Consider the following 26,409-nt stretch of genomic DNA (forward strand, 5'->3'; position numbering starts at 1 on the left):
TAAAATGGCACAAGTCTTCTCTTTGAAATTTGAAATAATCTTTCATGATACACTCTATCAAAAGCCTTGGACATATCCATTGCGCATACAAAAACTGAAGTGTTTTTTGACCTATAAAACTGGCATGTTTGTTTAAAAAGAAAAAGGGCCATATCAGTGCTGTGTTTAGTTTTATAAGCAAATTGATTATCCGAAGTTGTTAACAAGTCTTTGCATCTTTGTAGGATGATGCATTCTAATAGCTTAGAAATAATAGAGGCAAAGGCTATTGGACGATAGTTATTCTTATCAAAAGAGAGACTTATGGTAATCCTTAACTAAATTTAGAATTTTTATTTCAGTCAGATTTTTTGATAAGAAATGATGCCTGAACAAACAAGTGAACAAAAGTGACAGATGCACATACAGAGTTGGATGGGCATATCGTAAGTGATTCCCTGTGATTCCATCCAGGCCCGGGGCACTATTTAACGAAAGGGATTTTAAAGCATCTTGAAACGTCTTTAACGGAAACAATTGGTATGGTGCTTTCTTCATCTTCATTTTCCATCGACAAAGACATTTGTGGATGGTTCGTACCTTCCATAATATGAGCATAATGATTCTTCCAACCTTCTGCTATGTTTGACTCTTCCCTTATTCCATCAATACTAACCCGGTAGTTTGGTAGTTTTCTTTCTTATTTTGTTTATTGTTTTCCAAGGATTTCTCCTGCTCATATCTCTAGCGATTTTTTCCTTTGTTGTTTTGTTTACCATTTTCTTGCAGACTTTGAGTGCCTTTTTAAAATTTCGTTTAGACAGAACCATCTCATCGTATTGCACACCCGATATCGGCATTCCCATTTCCTTCCATAATAAATACTTTTGTCTGGCTGTAACGTGGTGTAATTTGACGTTTTCATTCCAGCCTGGTATTCCATGACTTTTATGTACCTCCCCGGTATTTTTTGTATCTCCACTCTTAATCAATGCCTCAACAAGATCGACAGCAAATGTTTCAATTAGAAATACATGGTTTCTGTCTCTGAATCCCCTTGTTCTACAGAGAATTGCCCCAACTGGAAGCTCTATTTCTTTTAGTGACTTCTCGCTTCGAACTTTATATTCATCATTATTTCTAACCTCGTAAGTTATTCTGCGATTATTGGTCCCTGCTACTATGTATGCTGAAAAATCTTGTACACAAAGTTTAAAACCCAGAGGCTTGTTGTCTGAGCCTATCTCCTCGTAAAACACTTTAAAACATCGAAGTGCACTCAAGAGGGAGTCAGGGTACACGACATGGTCCAGCCACCTCGTGTGACCCGTAGCATCGCTTACCCACGTATGGTTACTCTAGAATTAGAAAAAGACAATTGCCTCCCTTTCTTAGATGTTTTGATACATAGAGAACCATTTCAATGTAAATTCAGTTTTTATAGGAAACCCACCAACAACTTAACTTATGTTCATTTCTATTCAGGGCACCATCTTAACATCAAAATATAAATTTTTTCACCTATATTTTTACGAGCATTGCGCATTGTCAGTCCCCAATATTTGGATCAAGAGATTGAATACAAAAGAAAAATAGGGAAAGATTTATGTTACCCTTCACATATATTAGATATTTGTTATAATAAAGCCCACAAAAAGTTTTATAGTGTAAGTAACACGGAAAAAGGTAATTCTAGGAACATTCTCACTTTGCCTTATAATAACACACTAAAAGGAATGTTGATAAAAAATGGCCGCAGAGAAAGCAACAACATAATATATAAAATTCCATGTATGGACTGTCCCTCATTTTATCTCGGACAGTCGAGCAAGGGCTTAGAAGTAAGATTAAGCCAGCATAAATATTCTGTAAAAACTGGGCAAATATCTAATGCAATAATCATTCATTTAAGTGAAAATAACCACCGAATGAATTGGATTGGTAGTTCAGTAATTGCAAGGTCAAAAGATGTCTTATCACGAAATCTTTTAGAATCTGCTTTAATACAACTTACTTCACATTGTAATTTTAATATTAGTCGTGGCCTGTTTCATTTGGACCCTTGTATTTGTAACATGTTTAAGAATGACCTCAAAAGATATTATTACAGACTTAAATAAAAATTAGTTGCCTTAGAAATATCTTCATTGTATATGCATGTTTAATATGTATTGTGAATATGTACTGTGAATATGTTTTTGTTTACCAAAGTTCTGAATAGCTGTCACCTATAATAATCCTTTAATTGTCTTGTCCTTGTGTCCGAGCAGATTTGACTTAATCTTTTAAAATTGTTCCCATGTTTATGCTTGTTTGGAAAGGTTACTCATCTTCCAGGTGTGTCAGATTCTAGGTACTAATCTCTTTATAATCCCTATCAGTTATACGACCTTTTTTGTATTGTCAATTCCTCATGTACAGTGGGGCTCAAATCTCATGCGACATGATTCTTTTTGTATCGTCCATATTCTCAGACTCAACGTGACATTGCCAAGTAGTGCTATTTTTTTTCCTTTTTTTATTTGTAATGTCATTCATGTCGAAAAGTTTGCGAATTCACAGCTAGCCTTATTTTCCTTATGGTTAAATAGATATGATCCCTTTTATGCATTGGTATAATTCTTAATTTGTGTGATTTGAATTGATTTTGTTATTTTTCTTATCTTTACGTTGCTCAGTTCAAGTGTGGTGTGATAAGGTTAGCGTTGCCAACAATGAAAGCACACTTAACATGCTCCTCGGACTGGTCAACATAACCATGTCTGCAGCATTATGACAGTAGACCTAATAAGCTCAACAGTCATAACAACTTTCAATGTAAGAATATGAATTAAAACAAGTTTTATTTGAATGTTGAAGATTTCGGCTGCGTTTAAGCTGCCTGTATGTTGGAAAATGTTTTTTAGGCCTAAAAAAATAATCGAAGCCATCTGAGATGTAATCTGTTACTAATGAATTTATTTGTAGAGATCACCTGTTCTTTGAGGAATATGAATTACAACCAATTTTCTTTGAATGTTGAAGTTTCAGGCTGTTTAAGCTGCCTGTATGTTGCAAAATGATTTATAGGCCTAGAAAAATAATCTAAGCTTTCTGAGATGCAATCTTTACTAATGTTTTTATTTGTAGAGATTACCTGTTCTTTGAGGAATAAAAGATGATGATGATTTTGGTTATATGGAGAAGATGGTTATTAATCGAAATATCATAAGTATTAATATCAAGGCATATGTAACACTTGTTTTTCAACTGGTTTACAATATTATTTTCTTAAAAGTCCTGCTCGCTTTTGGTGTATAATTTATTCTTTCATAAGGTAACTTGAAGTGCAAGAATGTGTAGATAACCTCATTTGCTTTCTGGCCAGAAATTGTTAATATAGAGATGTGAATGTTAAGTGTAAAGTAAAGAAATCTATCACCTAGGCCTAGGAATAGTATCTTGGCTTTGACAAATAGGCGAATATTTGCTAGTATGCTATCAGTTTTGAAATATTTAAGAAAGATAACAAATAATTATGTATGAAAATCCAAATATTCCTTTAACACATAAAGTAAATGTTTTCAAGATAATTTAATGGTCGCTACTCATTGTAGACCTACTCATATACCAGGTGGTTGTTGTTGCACCGACACTGATACGTCACACATGCTCCCCTCTCACGTTGATATCGGTGGGCGCATTCTACTTTTGTATATACATATTTACATTTTTTCAGCGTTGAGGGTAAAAGCAATCAAATAGGACTATTTCAAATTTTATGTTTGCTTTGGAAGCATTATTAATGTTGAGACAATTTTTTTCGTTCTTTTTTTTATTTATTTAACATTTGAACTGAGGTTTGATTGCGACTCCGTTTTGGTCAAATGCTTCAGCAATGAGTGAACGAAAGTTTTGAAAATGTTTCGTAAGGGTTTTTCTGAAATTTGGCTACACGTGACATTTTCTTACAATTTTTAAATATATGACAGATTTCACTCTTATGAAACATATTATGGCCTTAGTGTATGCGATACTCGCGTTTTCGCATTGAAATAAATGATAAATATGGAGCATGCTAGGTTGCCAGTTAGTGAATTTTGAACGAAATCCTATGGAGTCATGTCGCATGAGATTTGAGCATCACTGTACGTCAGTTCCTCCGCTAAGTAAAGGACGTCTGAACGTCGAAAGATCTTGCGGAAACTCTGTTGTTTATTTTTTTCCCTCATGGCTTATACCTATACTTATGGATTTATGACGTTCCAAACTTTCGTGATTCAGTTATACACACACACAATATATATATATTATAGTATAATATATATATATATATATATAGAGAGAGAGAGAGAGAGAGAGAGAGAGAGAGAGAGAGAGAGAGAGAGAAAGACTGCAATCTTTAAATAGTGCAACACCCTCCATCTAGGCGTATAATAATGATGACAATCCTGGGAACATGCCAAGACGCACCAAAGACATACTGACTATTAGCATGCGTGGTGGGGAAGCTCAAATGCACATTACCACATATTTACCCGACCAAATATATATACACATATATATATGACCAATTGCACATTGCCATATATTCCCGGTAAAACCTTACATCTAATATCAATAACCTTTGGACCTCCCGATGTCTTTTCCCATTCTAATTCCATTATAAAATTTCTTTCATTCTCTTATTCTTATTCTTTTTTATTTTTACTTTTTTTCTTACTAGAGGTGTCTGTCCTCTTCCTTTCAAGTGAATGACCTTATTCCCCTCAATGCAATGTTCTGCCAGAGTTCATTTCCCAAATCACCTTCAGTGTCGTCTGTAGCTATTAATACCCTGGGATAACTGGAGCATGAAGCACATGAAGCAACCTAATCATTATAAATATCACATATGTTAAAATCAAGTGGAAGGGATTGCGTGGCAGTCGCTCTTAAGTAAATTTCGAAATTCCTCACGTTTTAATATTCAAGGAATATGTTACAATCGCATATCTATATTTTTGGGATGTAAGATAAACAAACAGATCTTTTACCTAACATTAAGGTAAACTCGACTTATTCACCAATGAGCTGAACGAAGGATTTCTAAATAATGTGTTACTCCGTTTCTGGTCTGGGTTAGTTTTCCATTCCACGGACCTCTCTGACAGACAAAACACATCAAGGACTACCAGTCTTAGTGACGGAAAGAACCCGAAGCACTGGGACCTATGAGGTCATTCAGCGCTTAAATGGAAATTGACAGTAAAAGGTTTGAAAGGTGTTTAAGGAGGAAAACCTCAAAGCAGTTGCGCTATGAATCAACTGTTAGGAGAGGGTGGAAAGTAAGATGAAGAAAGAGAATATGAAAGGAGGTAGAGTATAAGGATAAAGGTTTGCAGCTAGGGGCCGAAGGCACGCTGCAAAGAACCATATGTAATGCCTACAGTGAACCGCATGAAGTTCACTGACGGCACTACCCGCCTACGGGTAAGAACCCAGTAGCCCTATACCCTCTCAACTCGGTATATAAAAAATCCCTTTGCCCCGCACGAAACTATATCAAAATACCTCGGTCGCATCTGCAACTGTGCTCTTTGCTCTAGATATACCTCATTCTTCTTCATTTCTATGTAGTTCTTGGCCTTCTTTTTACATATACCACTTTAGAATGGAATGGTATGGAATATAAAATTTAGGCCAAAGGCCAAGAGATGGGACTAATAAGGTCATTCAGCACTGAAATGGAAATTAACATGGTGTTAAAGAAGTGACAGGAGGAAAACCTCGCAGTTGCATTACGAAATAATTGTTAGGGGAAAGTGAAAAGTAAGATGGAAGGAACAGAATATGAATGGAGTTACGGTAAAAGGAATTAAATTAGTTGCACCAAGGGGCCGTAAAGCCGCTGCAAAGACCCTTAACTAATGCCTACAGTGCACTGCGTGAGGTGCACTCACGACACTATCTCTCTACGAAGTACACTACTTGAGACACTACCCTCAAAAATCCCACAGAAGCTACTTGGAGATAACGTACTCAAGTCAGACAATATACTATTCCTCTCAACCCTTCCACGACGCAATTCTGGAAGAATTCCAATGAAAACCATCGAAATGGCCTTTTCTGTCCGCCTTCAGCTCTTAAAAACTGCGAGGGCTAGAGGGCTGCAACTTAGTATGTCGATCATCTACCCTCCAATCATCAAACTTACCAAATTACAGCCTTCGAGCCTCAGTAGTTTATATTGTATTTAAGGTTAAAGTTAGCCATGATCGTGCGTCTAATAACACAGCTCCCACCGACCTATGTCTGAAAGTTTCATGGCCCGTGGCTGAGAGGTTCATACAGCATTACACGCTGTAAAGAAAACTCGATTGAGCCGAAGAAACTCAGGCGCATTTTTTACTTGCTTTTCCAGGAGTGCCGCCACTCTCTCTTACGGCTGAACTTCAATAGTTGCGTCCTTTCGACATAATGTCTGAATTTCCACTTCAAAAGAAGACTACTCAGCTCTGGGCCTATTCACAAGAACTTTCCCTTTGAAGGCAGAACCCAAGGTATTACCTGCCCAGTTCGCAGCTTCCATTTCCCTTTACTTCCTCTTACTTCCAAATAATGAGCACCGTATTCTTCGGAAGCTTGAATTTCAAGTCAATAGCCCCTGTGGGCTTGTTCCATACGAACAGGGTTCAACTTCTGAATAACAAATATAAATTATTATCATTACTATTATATTATTATTATCGTCAGGGATGAGGTTGCTTAACCTTTTGCTCTTCCCCAATCAGATTGGTCACCCACCATACGTAATTGATTACAAAAAACTAACTTAAAGCTCTAGAAAACTGAACCTGGTGCCTTCTTAATGCTAACTCGGGAACTGAACACCAGACCTACTGAAATCGGTACTTAACTAAAAGTTTTCACCTGGGTTTTGATTTATGAGAATTTGGCTTCAAAGCTAAGCACTAGGACACCTTCAGCCAATTAGCGCTCAAGACATTGCAAAGAAGGAGTTGGAACGGTTGAAAAGCAATATTGAAGAAAGGAAGTGGGAATGGGGTAAAGTAAAAGGCTAGAGAGAGGGTGCAGCAAGGGGCTGAGGTTCGCTGCCAACATTTGGCAATGCCTACACTGTAACAGGAGAGGTGCACTGACGGCACCACTGCCTTATGAGGATTCTCACTGGGGAATTGAACCCGGAGGAGAGAGCAAGGGAAAAGCAGCTGAGATGTAGTAACATTGTGGTATATTATTATTATCATTCAGAAGATGAACTCTACTCATATGGAACAACCCCACCAAAGGGGCCACTACTGACTTGAAATTCAAGCTTCCAAAGAATATGGTGTTCATTGGAAAGAAGTCAAGGAGGGTAATGGGATATACAAAAAGAGGAGATCAGTTATGAGAAAAACGGATAAATTAACACAAATACATAAATAAAAATGTAAGTAAAATATTAAAGTTCAATTTGAATACATAACAAGGTATCCAAAGCACTGTATCATCGCTTGAACTTCTGAAGTTCCAGTTGCACGACATCCTCTGCCACAGTCCAACGGTGTGAGGAACAAAGGACCTCTGGAGCTGAGAAGTTCGACAGCGAAGTCAGATGGGTAAGGTAAGAAATGCAAAATATGAAGACAGTAAACGGGTTAAAAAGAGCTGAAATAAATCATAGTGTGTTTTGAAGTGGTCTGGTCACATGAAGAAAATGGAAGATTGCTTAAAACTGTGAAAAGTTTGGATATAGAGACCCAAAATGTGCTGACTGAATGAGGAGAAAGATGTGCTGGGGTGAATGGGACTTTACCCATTATTGCAGATACATTAAGATGAAAATGATGAGCAAACTGTTCTGTACACAGTGGTCAGCTATTAAAAGATGAACGTAATTACCTTCCAGGTATACAGATAATATTATATACGTATATAAACAATATAGTATATATAATCCCTGTCACCTAAAACCAGTTCTTTGTGTCGAAATCTATTACCATGTCTGGGCAGTCATTCCAGTAATGGGAACATCAGTCACCTCCGTCATTAGAGAGAGAGAGAGAGAGAGAGAGAGAGAGAGAGAGAGAGAGAGAGAGAGAGAGAGAGAGCCTTTCAGCTACGAATCAATAGTATCGACAAACACGCGAGTACCCCGTACGTCTGAAGGTCTTCCTTGCGCCGAGTGCCAGCGAGGGCGAGACTTAACGTTAAAAGCAACAGGTTGCTCATTTATTCACACGAGTTTCTCATATTCCACACAAATGACCTTTATTCGTCTTATTACTTAAGAACGGCAGCCTTCGTTTATTATCTATTTTCGGTTATTCGAAGGAATACCGACAGCCCAAGCAACTCAATCTCCTGCCCGAAGGATGAGAAAGAGGAAACATTCTCCACTCTTGAAAGGGGGAAGATTAGCAGAACCGGGGAACACTAATGTATTGAAAGCTTTGAAAACCAAGAAGGCAGAGGAATGGAGACCTGTGCAAAGGCAGCTCTTCATATGAATGGGAGGACGGGTTCAAAAGACGGCCATTTCTCTTACGAGTCCATTCTTGTCGGCCCACCTCATCCTCATCCTCCTCCTCCTCTCTCTCTCTCTCTCTCTCTCTCTCTCTCTCTCTCTCTCTCGGGACACTTCCTTGAGCCTCTTACTTCCGGCATAAACAGAGGTTATCGAAAAGGATCATTTCATTATTTATCAATCTAAACAAACCAAGGTCCTTTAAGTATAGTCTGACAGAGTATATTTAAAGGACCTTGACACAAAGCTTTATGGTTTCAGGATAACTAACAGCTGAGCCGGTCAGTGAACAAACGTTCATTCAACATTTATCAGGAAAACGTTTCACTTGATTAAATAAAAAACGTTCACTAGTAAAATATGAAATGAGAGTTCTTACGTAGCTTACTCTAGCATAAAAAAAACTATTTATTTTTCCAAATTCGAAACGAACTGGCTGTCATATACTGTATGTTCCATTCGGTAACGTTACATAAGAACGACTCACTAAACAATTTTCGTCAACGTTCTCGAAGCTTAAAATATTCCTTAACGAATATTTTTACTTATATCAAAAAAAAAAACGTCCAAGAAACCTAAAGATTGTAATGAAGGACGCAGCCAACTGAAACAGCAAACCCTTCAGGTAAAACATAACCAGGGCATCTACGAACCAACCTTTTATCCGAAGTCTCTACTGAAGAGAATTGTGACCGAGGAGTGTCGGTAGTGATTCTGCTTTTCGGGTCTCGGTACCCACCGGCCTTCCACTGTTCGCAGAGGGCCGGAGCTCTGGAAATAGGCGAACTCTGTGAACTGCTCCAGATTACAGGATTGGGTGAGAGGACGAGCGGCAAACAATCGTCAGGTTCCCGGAGAAGTCGTCAGTCAAGACGTCCCTTGAAGCAGCGAGCGTGAAGGACTGAACGGGGCCGGAATTCGGGGTGGGGGGTTAAAAAGGGACACACACACCAGCAGCAGCAGTAGCGGGGCTCGAGTCGAAGAGACAGCAGACAGGGACCGAGAGCTGACGGGCGCGTCGGGAGCCGGGCGATGTCTCCTCTCTCTCTGTTTATGCCGCCGAGAACGAGTTGCGAACAACGGCGGCGTGAGGGTGTGTGGTCGTCTGCTGGCTGCCTTGTGCGTGCTACGGGGGATGGATGATGATGATGATGATGCTGCTGCTGCTGTTGACTCTTTTGGTCACGGTGAAGCTACAGATTAGGGAGAGAGAGAGTAAAAGAGAGACAGAGGGGAAGGGGAGAGATGAGAAACTTTGACTCAAAAAGAGAGACTGAGATGAAGATTAAGAGAACTACATCAAAATAAGACTGCAAGTATTTATGTATGAGAAACCACAAGGCCACGAAAGAATTCTACAGACAGCAAGCCATAATAAGGCAGAGAGAGAGAGAGAGAGAGAGAGAGAGAGCAGGGGTTCAAAAAAGGCAGACTGACACAGATGGAGGTTAAAGATATCCACAATTAAGGCTCCAAGTACCATATAACAGCAACTAAGAAGCTGCAAAAGAAATATTGACAGAAAACCATGATGATGCTACGAGAGAGAGAGAGAGAGAGGTCCCCCATAGTATCTCTCTCTCTCTACGCCACTCCCTCCTCCCCGTTTTTTCCCTTCCCTATGCACCCTACTTCTCCCTCTCTCTTTCCCCCAACAGCCGTTCCTCCTTAGCCAATGCAACTCTAAGACGACGGGAAGAGAGGCACCATCATATCATTTCAAGGCCCTTATCCAAAACACTCTTCTCTCTCTCTCTCTCTCTCTCTCTCTCTCTCTCTCTCACACACACACACACACAGTTGCAAGGGGATGAAGCATTTCGTATTAACAGTTCCATTACTTCAATTTCTATATTGAAAATAATGCATGTACAGGTGAACGTATCATCTGAAAATATATGCCTAATCCACATAGGAAATGAAGATCAATGCAATGTATTTATATGGAAGCAAAATAACCACGACCTATTCATTTTGCTTTACTGAATGTCACCCAAACGTTGTATAATTTCGAAAATAATTTAACACTCGTTTATCAGCAAATCCAGACGACGAAGAGGTATTTCAGCCAGAAAGGGTAATTAACCATGGCAAATCTGCGTAAAACTACTCAGTATAGTTACACAGGTACTCAGCATTATTCCATTTTTTCTTCACAAACAGCAGGAAGCTGTTGTTTTCTTTAGAAATACTTCACTGGCCATTTAATAAAAGAATAAAATGAAAACACTTGAATCAAACCCGACTCCGATTTGCAATGTCATAAACTGTTTCATGGAAAATACTGTATTAGAAAAATAAATAAAAATACTGTATTAGAAAAATATAATATCTTCCATGCAGAGGAGTGGCAACTTACCCTGAACACAACTCACATGAAAAAGTAATAAGATTTTGATTTAGAAGATAAGCTGCTAAGCCCAGAAAATTTTTATCAGTGGATATACCAGATTACAAGCTACAGTAACATGCTGCTTAAACAGCAGGATGGTCTTGCGATGCTGAAAACTGTTTGCTAATAACGTAGTTTTAAAGTGGTTTTGTGGAAACAAATTATAAGGAATCCTAATGACACATCAGTAAAAGAAGACGTTAGACTTTAGTATTCAGCCGAAGGCCAAGAACTGGGACCCATGAGGTCATTCGGCGCTGAATGGAAAATTGACAGTAAAAAGGTTTGAAAGGTTTAACAGCAGGAGAACCTCGCAGTTGCACTATGAATCAATTGTTAGGAGAGGGTGGAAAGTAAGATGAAGAAAGAGAATATGAACGGAGGCACAGTCAAAAGAATGGAAGAGGTTGCAGCTAGGGGCCAAAGGGACGCTGCAAAGAACCTTAAGTAATGCCCATAGTGCACCCCATGAAGTGCACTGACAGCACTAACCAGTTACGGGAAGTAAAAAAAGAAAAACGTCCCTTGAATATCATATATTAAATGATTTAACACTCGTTTATCAGCAAATCCAGACGACGAAGAGATAAATCAAGCAGAAAGGGTAATTAATCATTGCAAACCTACGTAAAATTGATCAGTATAGTTACATAGGTAATCTGCATTATTCCAAAAAAATGGGAAACTCTGTTGCTGATCTGTTTCTGCCGTGGGAGGGAATGCAAATCGCATATCAGGAGGATATCAATGGCATAAAGGTTCTGCACCTTTGCAGATGAACTGCAACCTTCATGCATCACACATTAGTAACAATGTGTGGGCTAGGCTGAAACCAGTTCCATATGGATGACTGCGATTTATAAGTACAAAATTGCGTCAATGAAGACCGGAAAAACAATAAATAAATAAGTAAATAAATATAGATAAATAAAATTAATAGATCAATCAACAGAGATAAACAAAATTAATAAATAAATACCACAAGTATCCGTAAATAAATAAATAAATTAGTATATATATTTATACCCGCTAAATTTCAAACAGTTACACACCTTTACATGAAAGGAATGTCAACACTGCACCTCAACACCTAAATAATATATAAGTGAGAGCAGCGAAATGTATAAGAATTTGCATGGGCTACAAACGAGGTTACCGTTGCTTCACTTGGTGTATTTTCTTTGATGAAGAGAGAGTCCTGCGCCAGCGGTGGTTTGATGTTAAGCAAGCCATTGTTTGCTTTTTGTTTACATGGTGTTTTTACGTTGCATGGAACCAGTGGTTATTCAGCAACGGGACCAACGGCTTTACGTGACTTCCAAACCACGTCGAGTGTGAACTTCCTTCTATCACCAGAAATACATCTCTCTCTCACTTCTCAATGGAATGGCCGAGAATCGAAACCGCGACCACCGAGGTGGAACGCAAACACCATACCAACCACGCCACTGAGGCGCTTAAGCCATTGTTTGCTTTGGCTTATCACCTGTTTATACTTCGGTGGTGTGGCTGTGGTCACGAACAGAATGGCCAAGTATTTCAAAAAGATGACGATTCTTTAAATACAGTTAATAATGAGACAGATCCAACATTTGTGACAAGAAATGTTATGGGCAGCAAAAACACGAACTCGTTTATCAGTTTTTGTAAGCTTACCATAAAAAGAGCCGAGTCCTGAGCAAGAATAGTATGTATTTTTAAATTCGTGTGAATTCTTAAAGGCTGTAAGAATTTTCAGCCAAGTATGGCCAATAGATATTTTGCCAGTTTGTAATTGGCGTGATTATGATGTTGAGTCTTTAATTACGAACGCACCTGTACAACAGACCATTGATATTAATCTACGTAAGCTTTTTCCCAAGAATGATTCTCGTTTTAATGTTCTGTAACAGCGGTTTCAAGAAACTTTTAGATCTAGCGGTGCGGGGTGTACACCGTCGTTCGATTTTAATGGTTGTTCGTACTCACAAATTGATGGTATGGCCATGGGCTCTCCACTAGAAACCATTTTCGCTGGTATCTTCATGTCCTCGCTGGAAGAGCACAAGGTTAATACTTGTCCCCTAGTTACCATCCACTATATTATAAACGGTACGTAGGGTAAGTAGACGACAAGTTTGCACTTTAGAAGTCAGTTTGATGCAGAGAGGTTTTTAACTCTCATCAATTCATTTCACCCTAATAACAATTTCACGTTTGAACGCAAGACTAACAGTCAATTACATTTTTTAGATTATTTTGATTACGCGGTCCCCTCAAGGCTTCTCCAGTAACGTTTATGGAAAAAAAAAGCCATTCAGTGGTCTTGGTACAAATTTTTATAGTGACCATGCTTCACCGAGCCTTTGCTTTGTCCTCTCGTTGGCAAGCTTTTCACAATGAAGTCACGTTCTTGCAAAAATACTGCAACAGCAACTGCTTTCCCAACCGCTTCTTTAAACACGTCTCCAAATTTTTAATTACATAATATTTTGGTTCCACGTCAGCCTACACCTCTCGTTCCTAAACTATCTTTCTATTTCAGTCTTCCTTTTATTCACGATACAACTTTTTTTTTAAGAACTCCAAGCTTTGTACCCAGTCATCTCCCTGCCGTGAGAATCTAAATCATACCCAACAAACCCCCAGGATATCGGTAGCCTTCCACCTTCAAAGACCGTTTCGATCCATCAATGACCTCGTATGTTATTTACAAGTTTACGTGTCCTCGATGTCATCGAGGAACCTATATATTGGATCGAAACATACTACAGGTTACTTAAAACTCCGAATCGACAGTCATGGAGCTGTCAGCTATACAAGTGGCGCTAATCTTTCAAATCCCGAATTTTCCAACATACGGGATCATACCGATACATGCAAATATTCCATTCAGTACAAGGACTTTAAGGTTTCGGGAGGAGCCTCCAATCATAAAATTTTAACAATTAACGAATCACTTTTTATTATAAAACTGGTCCTTCACTGAACACCCATACCGCCGATTATCGCGTCTACAACTCTTCATTTCGTGAACTGTACGTTTTTGAACAGTCCTTCCTCTACCCGCCCCCCAACACTCAATGGTTGGTCTTGATTCATTTTTGTTTTGCTGTGTTTGTTTTATTGTAACTTATATTGTTTATTCTAATATTTGTCAGTTTAGACTTTAAGACTTTGGTAGCAACCAAACACACTAGTTTCATAAGTGATGTACTGTTAAGTTATTGTATGTTTTATATATATTGATATTTGATATGATACGGTAAATTTAGGATATATCTGCATATCAGTGGCCATTATTGGATACCATCTTGTATTTCATTATATGATGATTAAAAGGAAATTTGACTGTTCCCGTTGTATTCTTTGACCCAGAAAACCTACTATGGGTTTCACAGACAGTGCAAGCACGTTTTTTGGCAATAACTCTGTAACGAACATTCGTATCAGTACGAAATTTTGCTATAGTGTATTACACCCAGTGCCGTAATTTAGTATCACAAATCACTAATTGTAAAGAATAAAGACACTCGTCCCTGTACCAAGAGGCAAAAACTCGATTAGGCAGAAATGGATACGAACACAACAGTATAAGAAAGCTCCGCCTACCCTCTCCCTCCACCCCCACCCCCTTCTTCTTTCTTTCCTTACCTGCCCCTACCCCTTCCGCCTCTCTCTCTCTCTCAAAGTTGCTTAAGTTTAAACTTCTTTTGTATGAGTTTTTTCTATCTATATATTATCTATCTAATAATTTACATTGTTGTATGTAATATATATCTAATGAGCCACTTGACTAATTTATTTATGCACTGATCCGCTCATATCTCTCTCTCTCCCACTCTATCTTTCTCTCTGAAAGTTACTTCAGTTTTAACATATTTTGTACCATTTTTCTATCTATCTGTCAATCTATCTATTCTGATAATAATTTACATTGCTGTATCTATCTAACGATTCGCTTGGTTGTTACCTGCCTGTTCACGTATACCTATTCAAACCAAATTAAAGGCATTTGGCGGCTTCTTCTTTGCTAAAAAAGTTCAAAAATTGCTTGACAAACGCATTTCTGCGACCATGCCGACAGTTGTTTCGAGGTGGCCTTCTTTCCTTCACCTTCGTATTACAAGTAAAAGTATTGCTGATACCCGAGTCCAAATGAGGATTACGAAGAAGGTAACCAACCACAAGTGATAACAGTCGCTTTACCAACAATCATAGTGTCTATCGTTTTACTACTCCACCATGCATTCAGATATCTCTCACTCTAATAACCATTTACAGTAGGTACCACTACCACGGAGAAAGAGAGATAGAGAGAGAGATGAGCGGATCAATGCGTACATAATTCAGTCAACTGGCAGCTAACAACCGACTGGATCGTTAGAAATATACAACCATGTATATTATTAGATAGATAGAAAAAACCATACAAAATAAGTTTAAACTGAAGCAACTTTCAGAAAGAGAGAAAAGAGAAGACAAGGTAAGGGAAGGGAGAAGGAGGGGGTTGGCGGTGTAAGTGGGGGAGAGGGTAGGCGGAGCTTTTTACTGTTCTGTTCGTATCCATTTCTGGCTAATCGAGTTTTTGCCTCTTTGTACAAGGACAAGTGTCTTTATTCTTTACAATTAGTGATTCATGATACTCTTGTAAATTACGGCACTGGTTGTAATACACTATAGCAAAATTTCGTACTGATACGAGTGTTCGTTACAGAGTTATTGCCAAAAAACGTGCTTGCACTGTCCATGAAACCCATAGTAGGTGTAGACATCTTATGCATCATCGTAGAGTGACTGAATACTACGAAAGTTAATTACACTTTTTTACACATTGGCGGCTATCTTGGATTTCACAGTTTTGTAGTACTTGCATTTTGGTAGACTTTTAGTATGTCATTCTACACATCACATGAATCCAGAAACAGTTGAAAAACTTTTTCTTGCAATTTTTTTTTTTAGGGTTAAACCATATTTGTACTTGACTAGCTTGAGAGAGGATCTGCTTCCTAATTACAACAACAACAACAACAACAACAACAACAACAATAACAACAATAACAATAATAATAATAATAATAATAATAAGAATAATCCAAAGAAAACTCATAATCACACGAGTCAATAAAATGGGAAAGTAAATCCACAGTAGTATGCCTGTTTGATGCTGTTATTTAAAACATATGCAGCAGAAAGCTTTCGATGACCTCGACAAGGAGGACCGTGCAGGTCATCGAAAGCTTTCTGCTATATATGTTTTGAATAAAAAAATCAAACAGGCATACTACTGTGGATTTACTTCCCCTATAATAATAATAATAATAATAATAATAATAAGAAGAAGAAGAAGAAGAAGAAGAAGAAGAAGAAGAAGATGATGATTATGGACTAACGGCTCCTCTTCCACCCCATATACAACAAAAAAACTGTTCTTATAATATATTTCAAGCATCGATGACAACAATAACACTAGCAATTAGATACAGGCGATACAAAAAGAAATTATAATTATAAGCGATTTGATATATAGATATTGATAATGTTATGTGTATACGTACACATATACATAATCTAAGCTCTGAATAATGTGCACGCTGAGATGCAAACAAGACAGAAAGGGAATGTGCAGACAATCACGTAACTACCATACAACCTCAAAATAGAACAATAGAACCAATTCTCCAGCCGCAACCATTATGTGATATATATATATATATATATATATATATATATATATATATATATATATATATATATATATATATATATATATATATATATATATATGTCTGTATGTGTATGTATATATATATATATATATACATAAAATAAAAGTTATATTAGAAATACAACCTAATGCAAGAAAACATGAATAAGCCTTACAATCATGACGATGCGTAATTTATGAAAAGACGTGACCTTGTATCCATGAGATAAGATCTGCTAAGTCCTGTTAACAGTGGATGCTTCCGAGGCTAAAGTGATTATGGAGGTAAAAATAGCAAGGGAAGTAATATGCGTTTACTATATACAGACTGCAGATTAAGCCTAAGTAACCCTAGCCACAAAAGCACAGAGTATTATCTTAACCAAATACCTTACAGTAGGACGGCCCCCAACTAGTACGAATTCTCTTGTTTATTAGTAAAAGACCCTAATTACTGACGTCAATATAAGAAATCCATTAATTCCCGGTAAACTTTTTCTGGTATCATCGTAAAGGGAAGAAATAAAAAGTTTTTTTTTCATATTCACCAAAGTCAATGTCGACGGGTTCACAGCGAGAGAGAGAGAGAGAGAACTCGGCCAAAAAGGAGAACTATTACGTCGGAGGGTCTACTTAGAGAGAGTAGCTCTCCCTCCCTCTCTTTACCCACTAGGCAGGGCTCCCTCTCTTCGTCTGCAGGGTATCCACTGATTTCTCTCGGGAGCCACGCTTTTATTCAAAGCAGAGCTCGAGGCTGATGATTCATAATGTAGCAGTGGTACTAATCACCATGTTCTATAAGGCAATATATATATACACATTTCTTAATGGTACTATATAAACAAATGTCTACTATATAGGTATGCAATAACATCCTCAGGTCAAAACTTCTTCGTCAGGTCGACCCCATCTCATACTATATACCGTCCTTTTTCAGAGTACGAGTAAACTAACAAAAATTATGATCACAGTCATCATTAACGCTAAAGGTGACGATTTCTCCTGCTCATATCTGTTTAAATTCCATTTTGGTCCAGGTCTTTGTTCCATCAGGTTATGCCCTTTCTCTGTGATGTTTTTTGTTTGTTTACTTTTGTTTATACGGTGTTTTTACGTTGCATGGAACCAGCGGTTATTCAGCAACGGGACCAACGGCTTTACGTGACTTCCGAACCACGTCGAGAGTGAACTTCTATCACCAGAAATACACATCTGTCACTCCTCAATGGAATGGCCGAGAATCGAACCCGCGACCACCGAGGTGGAACGCAAACACCATATAAACCACCCCACCGAGGCGTATAGATGATGTTCTTTGTCTTCCTGGGCCTACTGGTCTTCGTCGTGTCTAAATGTTAATAGCCCAACCCACCTGACTTTGAGATCTTTCCTCTTTTCTATCATAACGACACCTCATTTCTCAGCAACTTTCTCTTCTGTCAAATGATTATTTTCCATATGAAAATCCAAGCTACTAATCACACTTTCGAATCAACCATCTTAAGACTTCCCCCTCACTGTTTATGTAAACATCCATGTCTCAGCTGCAGTGAAGTACAAAACGTTTATTGTACTCCACAGAATGTTGAACTTGTTTACTAATGGGATCATCTTGTTTCCAAAGTTACTATTTCTTCCTGGCCTTTCAATAACTTTTTGGCAGAGAGAGCTTTATGTGATAAGGCGGCAAATCCTACAACTGATGAAGATTTGGCTCAGGATAAACTGCAGTGTGACATTCGCTCCTTGTATGCTCTAAAGAATGTTTACAATCTTAAGGTTTATAAGCATAACCTCTGGACAGGAAGTGTAAATGAGTGCATGCTGTTACATTTTAATGATCCGAGAAGGTAGTAGTTTCTACAGGACGGGAAAACTATATTAAGATAAAAGGACTCAATAGTTCTGTTTATCTCTCACTGGGAAAGTAGGAAAACGATTGTTTATAAAAATGTCTTCTTGATAAAAAAAAAAAAAAAAATAAAAAAACACCCTTAGTTAGAACTACTTGCTTGAATTTCCACAGCACTTCACATTACGCAGCTTCAGAACATAATCCAAGTCTTTCACTATGCTTTAATGTCAAGTGTTTAATGCTGACCCTTCGTACATACTCTGTCAGCATTACCTACTTCCAACTTTCTCTCTAGATATATGATGCACTCTTAAGTAAGCTTTGTAAATCTTGTACGAGTTTGCTGATTAAAACAGCTTCTGTCTATCAACTTTCTCGTTACTTCCGTCTAAATTGTCTCTTTCATCTCTGACGAAATTTTTCATTATAAAACCTAAGGGCAATATTTACTACAAATTCATTTCGCATCTAAGTTCATGGATGATTTAAGTTTGAGCTACAAATTTAATAGGAATGCCATATTGATGCAAGACCTTCAATAACAATAGTTTGTAGGCGATGCTGAATGCCTTCTTGTAATTGATACGAGCCTTCAGAACTGGTTTTTAAAATTCCATACTCTGCTGCACAATATGTCTTAACATAATATGTGATCTGAGCAACTCCTTTCTTTTCTAAAACCAGCTTGTTCATCTCTACACTTTATAGCAATTTCCTTTTCCAGCCTGATCACAATAAGCTAACTGAATAATTTGTTTACAACCATCATAAGTGTAATGCCTCTGTAGTTACACACTTAATCATCACCTTCTTTGGAACCTTTACTGACTTCCAATTCCTAATCATCAGGCTTTGTTTCCTCATTCTGTATTATGCACCACTGGCTAATCCGCTTAAAAAGTGCTATTTCAGTTTCCAATAGTCTCTACAGTGACTTCATCACAACCTGAGCTGATTCTTAACTGATTCTACTTAACAAATTGTCTATTCATTCTTAAGTACAATCAGCTCTTCTTCAACTTCTGGTGTCAACCAAATTACCTCCCTTGTGTTGTTTTTTTAAGACCTAACAAAAACGTTTCACCTAAAGCTGTCTTACTTCTAAAATTATTGACCAATCCCTCCTTCAGACAAGTATTTTTCTTTCTGCCCAAGGATATTTCATTAATAATTCTGTGAGGTACTTTTATACTTATCAGTGCCACTCGCTGAATATAAGGTTTTGTGAACACTATCAGCCTGTTTGTCCAAGTATTCTCTCTTAGCTCTTCTTGATCTCTGTTTAACTCCACTCTCTAGACTAAAGTACTAAGCATGCTCTACTTTACATCCGTTATCTCCTCCCTATGTCTACGTCTACCTTTAGCATCTGTCTATCCTTTATTGTTATCACAAGGTCTTATCCAATATCCAAGGTTTCCATTTATTTACCACATAGCCAAGTACTTCTCTTCTGGAAGACTGACATACATTCTTGATGTCAAACTAGCTCCCATTCGTTGTCTGCTCCTCTTCCAATATGGTTTCTAAAACAGTGTATCTTTGACATTCAATATCAAAGGCCTATAAACGTCCATCTACAAGCTATGCTGTTTTCAAACCTTGATACTGTCAACTTTTTTTATGTTTGGTGCTTTTAATATCCTTTAGTGTGACAATGACAAGCTGATGATCACTACTGACCACTGCTTATACAGCTCCAAACTTTCTATATCGATTTATAGCTACATGGTCCATTTGATGTCTATGATTGCAATCTAGATTAGGCCAGATGTATTTATTGACACCTTTTTGATGGAAAGCAGTACTACACCTCCAATTATTTTCTGCACAAAAACTAACAAATTGCACCTCATTTTCATTTACAGTCACTACTAGGCCTTCGTTGCATTACATCCTTTAGACCTTTATTGTTCCTACTAACTTTCATATTCCTATCACCCACAAAAAACCCTCATTTCTCTTTTTGGCATCCCGTTTATAACAATACAGTTCCGCAAAAAATTCATCTTTTATTTCTTTCTGATCTAATTCACTGGGAGATAGCACACTATAATACTCACAGCCAACTGTACTGCTTTACATCTTGCCAGCAGTAATTTCCTGTTCATTGCCTGTCCACTTAGTGAGTGCTTTTTTGCACTTAGTGTTATGATCATACCGACTACCTTCCTACCAAGTACATCTGCTCTTTTCCCAGTTCTGTGAACTGTGATTCTCAAACAGCTGAGAAGTCCAGTGCATATCCTTTATATTAATTGTCTACCTGTTTTTTCTTTCCAATATCATTCAGGATTCTTATTTTACAATTTACTATTTTTTATTTATCCTTAGTATTTATAAACATTTAGATTCTTAGCCCAATAGTACGCCTGAAACTGAGGGTTATTTATGACCAGCCTATCCATTTATGTGGCAGAATCCATAGAGGACTCATTGGCTAGCTAAAAGATAGCCAGTTCCTAGTTTATTAACGTCAATGACCCACGACACTGCCTCTGGTTTTTACCCAAAGTCATCTGCCAGGTATCAGAGTTGAAGCCTGTGGCACACGGCACTCAATGATTTCTGATGCTTATCCTCAGCAAGATCACAATTTTCAACTGGGAATCTAGCCTTTACCAAGAGAATTATCAAACAACAAGCCTCGTGCTCACTAAAGGCAGGGATGCAACCCCCCTGAAAGTGCATCCATGACTGACACTGATCCGTAAATATAACATCCCTAAAAGTTTCCCAGCCCATAAATGCCACACACAGTTTGGCAAATAGACTAAACGTTTAATCATCCAAATTGAAATGCCTCCATCACCAGCAAAGCTACTAAAAGTATTTGGAGCAACATCCAACTGAGTTGTTTAGTCCTATGGATAACTTTCAAGATCAATCCTAAATACCCACACAATCACATTTTCAATCACCCCATCCTAATAACTTGTTATTTTATTGTTTTGTATTTACTGGTATGAATCAACTAATTCATGTCAAACATGTGACAGCAGGACTGTCATTCAAATTGTCCATTCACATAATAATGGAACAAAATCTTAAATCATCTTAAGTTTTCCAAGTCTGAGCTACAGTGTTACAGTGCAATGGCCTTCTCAAAGATGAGCTGTGTCGCTATGTCCAGTGGACCTTAAAAATCTGTAATGACTCCATGTCTTTGTGCTTGACTTGATAAACCCATTCTTGAGATATTTTCTAAAAATTCTGTAATTTTGAAAGCATGCCCTAAAGTTTTCCAAGTCTGAGCTACAGTGTTACAGTGCAACTGAACCTTCTCAAGGATAAGCTGTGTCCAGTGGACCCTATCGATCTGTAATGACACCACGTCCATCATCTATGTGCTTGACTTGATAAACTCATTCTCAAGACATTTCCTTACAGTTTTGTGATTTTGAAAGCGTGCCCCAAAACCTCCAACTACTTTTTTTTAGCCCTTACAAAAAATTTTAACAAACTGAATTATCAACCACAAAAGTTTTAAGAAATCAGTATACTAATATCAAAGTTTGGTTTTTCTAACTTTTAAAGTCTCAGCATGATGGGATTGCGAGTTTGTATCCCACCTAGCCACATCAATGTTCATATATATTTGTATTTCAAGTTAAGAGAGTTAGTAAATAGTTAGGTGCTATATTACACCTGGTAAAAGTTATACACCACTAGTAGTATAGTTTTGATTTGAACAGTCTTTATAAGATAAAAGGAGTACAATAATCACATATGGCATGCTACAGCCTCTGATACAATACTTCTGACAGTATAACTGTAACCTAATTGCTAACCAGGGTCTAATTCTAAATTACTTAGCTAGTTACATATAGGTAATCGCTGCCTCCATACACCTTAACCTATCTTAACCTTGGCAATATTATTCAGAATTATCATGTGAACATGAAAACAAGGAAAATTATTAGGGTGCCAGCCAACAGATTAGTAGAAATATGCTCTGACAAAATTCATAGGGCCCATTCAACCTCATTGATGTTAGTTTTGGCCAGCAAGAGGAGGGAGATGCCCAGGTGCTACTTAGCATGTTACCTGCGAGTTACCTACGTGTCACCTACTCGGGGCTAGTACTAAACACCGTATGGTAAATGTAAAGTAGACGGCCACACAATGATATTGTTTATAATATAATTTGTCGACCACACAATACATAGAAATGGGTGTACTATATAATACTTTGATCTCCAAGGGTCTAGTACTACCTAATCACGATGTCCCAAGGAGCGTTTGCTATGATTAGTACTAGCAACCCGGAGTAGGTGATGTAATTAAGCCAAGGTAGCACTGATGCCCCTCCCAAATTCCTTGCCTTAAAGACATTGGAGGGCCTAGGTATGCCATAAGCTTAAAAACTAACCTGGGCAATTAGGCTTAGGTATGAGAATAAACCTGAACTTACCTATATCACGAATTGTTGATTTACCAGTACCAGAATGGCCAGCCTAGGTAACGACAATTTAAGAAAGCTTTCACTAATGTCAAGATATTCTACAAGATTTTTATGAATTTATAAAGCCAGATCATTAGAATGCACTGTTTCAACTTTGGGGATTTTCGGCCACAAGGTCAGGTTTGGGTCCGGTGCTAAGTTAGGGAAGGATGTAGGCTAGCTATCCAATTAAAATATGGGTTTCCTGATGGAGGCCTATTTCCATACTTTTCTACATCTTCTGTACTGATTTACTGTAAATTAATAGGCATAGTTTATTTAACTATCTCACCGGAAGGGAACTACCAGAACAGGTACAAGACGTTTGCAACAAAATACCCTACCTAGTAGTAGTAGGCCTAGTGAAAAAATATCAAAATGCCCACAGGGGCCAATCTAGCTAAAACGTAGCAAAAACCTTGTAGTACTAGGCTACTTAAGGAAATTTTCCTTACTTCCTTATTATAATCATATCCCATATTCAAGTTCAGGCCCTTCCGAATTATACTGCTTATTGATATGACCAACAGCCAACCACAGTCACACTAAGATGGCACCTAGCCTACGAATGTTCCGATAGACACAAGCAGTAGTCTCAGCTTACCATTTCAACTTCTTTCATTTCCCTGGCGTTGAAATATCATTACAGCAATTTGCACGAGTGCTACATTGCCAACTAATAATCTTGCACAAGCACTTTACTGGTACTGCCAAATAATTTCACACACAAACATTCCAAGTTACACGGTAATCAAATAAACGTCGTTTCTTGTTTACATCATTGGACTGTCATCGTTCGTCTTTCCTTCAAGTGGCTTCAACAGATATTCAAGTCTAAAAGGCACACCTTTATCCATTTTAGAAAAAAAATGATTACATTTACGGATATTTTTAATTGTATTGAAGTTTTGAGTTTCCAGGTACTTTAGGCAATTTGTGTGATGCGTATTTATGTATAAAACAATCTACATCTTACTACACGTTGTTTACGAATACAGTGAGCAATGCCAGTTAAAAAGGCATTTTGTTCATTTGTCTATGCATTTAAAAGTTTTCAATTGATAAACATGACGACAAGGAAACAAGAAAAAGCCCTAATGAGATTGGCCAACTTAACTGAGTAAGGTCCAATATCACCTTCAGATCCTAACTTCACAGAGAAAGCAATATTCTAGACATCACCAGTTGTAGTTTTAAAGGAATTAAATCGTCTGAATAGCCTTTTCTCAGCAAAGGAAACATTTCCAAGCAGCCTAAACTTGCTTTTCTTTTCCAAATCACTATTTTTTCTGGAATGCTTTGATTCTGTCGGTAGATGAGAGAAGATTTTAATTTCTACTTTGCATAGACATGTTCAGATTATTCATGTGTTGAGACATACCAGTCAGATATTCCAATTTTGATTTCCAAAACTCACATTCCAAAAAATTTACTTGTATTTTCTTTTTTAAAAAATGCCAATAGCTCTTCGCGGAGTTCAAGCACACGACATAGTACCTTTCCTCTTGACAACCATTCCACTTCTGCATGCAATAGCAAGTGAGTGTGTTGTGAATTCATGTTGTCACAAAGTTGTTCAAACATACGAAACTTTACTGGTCTAATTTACCATTTGGACAACTCGATCAAAAACTTCTTTCAATTTAATACCCAGTGTTTTTGCCATCAGGACCTCTCTATGCAAGAAACAGTGAGTTTTATTATCTTGGGATTCTTTTGTTTTACAAATGATGCAAGACCTTTAATGGAACCCACCATTGATGGAGCTCCATCAGTACAAATTCCAACACACGACTCCCAGGATAAACCCCATTTCTCAAAATAACTATTCAAAATTAGAATATAATTTTCCTATTCTCGGGGCGCGCCTGAGCACCTCACGGGGCGCACAGGTTGAGAAACGCTGGCTTGGAGCGTCAGAAGTCATGGATTGGTACGCCATGACGTCACGAAAGTTGTTCTAGAATGCAACGACATTGATAACGTTCATTCGCTTCCCAAGTACCAAAGATAACATGTGGGACGGCTCGCTTTTCTCCTCCAACACAGCCAGGGTCGTTACTTTGATTGAATTACTGTATAGAGTCAGTTCAACGCGGGGTATCCCACGCATCCTTTGAATGAGGAAGTCTGATTTGAGTTTGTATGACCAAACATTAAGTGAATAAGCAGATTACGTCGATTTTATGTTAAATTCTTAATTTTTCTTATCTCTTAGTCTGCCTCACGGGCGTAGAATTGCCACGGATGCGTGGCACTTAAGATTCTTTGTATTTTTTGTAGTAAACGTTTTCTCTGAACCTTTTTGCGTAGAATTAATGTTGGGCAAGTGTTAAGTGTTGTTAGTTTATTTTTTTAAATAAATTTGTAAAATCTGCAAACCTTGCTTTCTCAATCTCCACCGAGTTGTAGAGTCTAGTCCTTCAAAGTTCAGACCTTGTTATCGCCCAGACCACCGGGCTAGAACCAATATAAACTAAAGGCGAATAATTCGCGACACTACATACCCATGTTGTTTGTGACAGCCAGACCTTTCACTGGCTAAAACAAAGTAGACTAGAGCAACATAAATGGTGGAGACAAAGAATGTCCATTATTATCATATAAAAGTACGGTAATTTAATTTGACCGATGGGTCACATTTTTACTCACATAATGTGTTCTAAGTGATATTTTCTTTTAAGGTGAAATTAAAATAAAATAATAAGATGGTTAAAACAATAAGTTGAATAGCTAAGTGGGAAGAGACCAAAGAAAATGTATGGAATAAAACTCAAAACTAATGCATTGCATGGTCATAAGGAGACTTGAGAAGACACTCATCAGTATTGCCCACAGTGTACCATATATGAAGTACCCATAGTAAATGTCCAATTAATAGGACTGAATGAGAAAGTCTCTCCAGGCCTACATTTGTACTATTTGCCAGTAGCTTTCTTAGCATAGGATATGGCTCCGATAATTCATCAAAATCAGTGCGTTTCTATCAACAGTAATAAAATACAGGCTCATAGAACAGTTTTATCATCATATTTAGTATTTCATTGATTTCTAGAAACATGACAACCATGTAACATACCTGCAACTTTCTCACTATATCCATGAAGTTAGTTTTCTTTCAAAAGTTACACTTTGTTTGTTCTGCTTTCAGTATTAGTAACCAACCAAATTTATTCGTTCTGCTTTCAAAACAACCTTTCATCTTGTTTCAGTATCAAACGTCACTTTTCTTTGACCTTAAAAATTGACTGAAATCTCGAGCTGTTGTTTAAGCTTGGGGTATTTATACCGCCTCCTGGTACTCTCTATACTTGGTCCACTAGGACTTTTATAGTTAAATTATTAACACGAGATTTAAGGGAAAATAACTCAAAACTGCATAAATAGATAAGGCATTTCAATTCACAGAACTGAGAGAGAACCGTCTCAGTAGGTGATCAAAACATTTAAACACAAAGTCGTTTAGAACACTGATACTTCTGGCTGAAGTACAGTTATCTTGCAGTCCTGCAGTTTACTAAAATTAGTCTCAATATCTTTAGAGGGAAATGAAAAGCAGGGG

The 26,409-nt window shown here is 37.7% G+C and overlaps 1 protein-coding gene across 1 annotated transcript in view; it reads right to left on the bottom strand.

Annotated features, from left to right (window-relative positions):
- LOC135203581 (excitatory amino acid transporter-like) overlaps window positions 1-9,587 on the bottom strand; it is a 224,441-nt gene extending 214,854 nt beyond the window's left edge. The window contains exon 1 of the mRNA XM_064233345.1: window positions 9,128-9,587. The gene's annotated coding sequence lies outside the window, so the exon portion shown is untranslated. The remainder of the gene's footprint in view (window positions 1-9,127) is intronic.
- Between the last annotated feature and the right edge of the window lie 16,822 nt (window positions 9,588-26,409).

This window comes from Macrobrachium nipponense, chromosome 36, assembly GCF_015104395.2.
Source record: "Macrobrachium nipponense isolate FS-2020 chromosome 36, ASM1510439v2, whole genome shotgun sequence".
Lineage (NCBI taxonomy): Eukaryota > Metazoa > Arthropoda > Malacostraca > Decapoda > Palaemonidae > Macrobrachium > Macrobrachium nipponense.